The following is a 1,442-nucleotide window of genomic DNA, read 5'->3' on the forward strand; positions in this document are numbered from 1 at the left end:
AGCCCATTAGCCATCAAAACTAGAAATAAAAGTGTGATTAGTTCTACTCAGTGTACAACAGCTACAACAATTCAAATCAAGCTGGAAGAGCAAATACTCATCTATGATGTATGCTAATCTTTTTAGCCAGAGAAATGAGTTTAGCTCATCTGAGAAGAACCTTGGGCAAGATTAGTAGAACTCATCATTTGGAAGAACTGCAAAGCAAACCCTCCTTTTAAACTCACATGTCTAACCATTCAAACATCCATCCATCCATCCATCCACCCATCCATCCATCCATCTATTCTCCCTTTTCCAGTTCCCCACTGACCTAGTGAATATTTTCTGAGCACCCAGAGTTACTATGTAGATCTATGGATAAAGGAACACATTGGGCTTGGGCACAAGAATCAGAAATAATGATTGGAATTTTCATGGGAATTAAGAGGATATTTAAGACTGTGTTTCTGCTTTGTAGATTTATAGTTATTATCTTTTCTGGAGATAACAGCAACAGTGTTATCTCCTAATTTTCCACAGTAATGCTCTAATTTTCTCCCATTCTGGTAGTTTTAATATACCAAGTATGGTCTTTTGAATGAGAATGGTCCCCATAGGGTCATATATTTGAATGCTTGGTCCTTGGTGAACTGTTGGGAAAAATTAGGAGGTGTGCCCCTGATGAAGTAGGTGCCGCCTTGTTGAAGGAGAAGTGTCACTACACTTAGGGTGTGCGTTGAGGTTTCATCAACCCATGCCAGGCACACTCTCTGCCTGCTGCCTACAAATTATGATACAAAGCTCTCAGCTACTGCTCCAGCACCATGCCTGTCAGCTTCCTGCCATGATGATCATGAACTAACCCTCTAAAACTGTTAGCAACTCTCAATTAAATGCTTTCTTTTATAAGGTTGTCTTGGTCATGGCATCTCTTCATCGCAGTAGAACAGTAATTAAAACACCAAATAAAGTAGTGGAGGACTCCTACTCAAAAGTAGAGCTAATTTTTTTCTCTTTCTCTTCTCTCTCTCGCTCTGTATGCATATGCCTCTCTGTGTTGTGTGTGTATCTCTCTTCCCCACCTCTCTCTCTCTCCTCTCTCTCTCTCTCTCTCTCTCTCTCTCTCTCTCTCTCTCTCTCTCTCTCCCCCCATAAACTTATTGTTCTGAGACTACAGTGACAATCAGATGAGCATGAAGGTTGGGGAAGTGAGAAAAGCAAGCAATTCTCATAATCAAACCCCAATTCTAATTCTTAGGGGTTGGTTCTTAGGAATATTTGGAACACAAAATGAGAAATGTTCAAAATGTTACCTGGAGCATTAGCAAATTCCCAGGACACAAACAGCAGTGTGCCTTATTCCAGGTCATGCAACAGTTTGGCAGAGAGCCAAGGTACAGCCTGGGTGCTCTGAACTCAGCTCAGAGTTCTTTGCCCTATGTCTTGATACCATCAGCAGA

The sequence above is a fragment of the Peromyscus californicus genome, unplaced genomic scaffold (assembly GCF_007827085.1).
Source record: "Peromyscus californicus insignis strain IS unplaced genomic scaffold, ASM782708v3 Scaffold_3__1_contigs__length_106647218, whole genome shotgun sequence".
Classification (NCBI taxonomy): domain Eukaryota; kingdom Metazoa; phylum Chordata; class Mammalia; order Rodentia; family Cricetidae; genus Peromyscus; species Peromyscus californicus.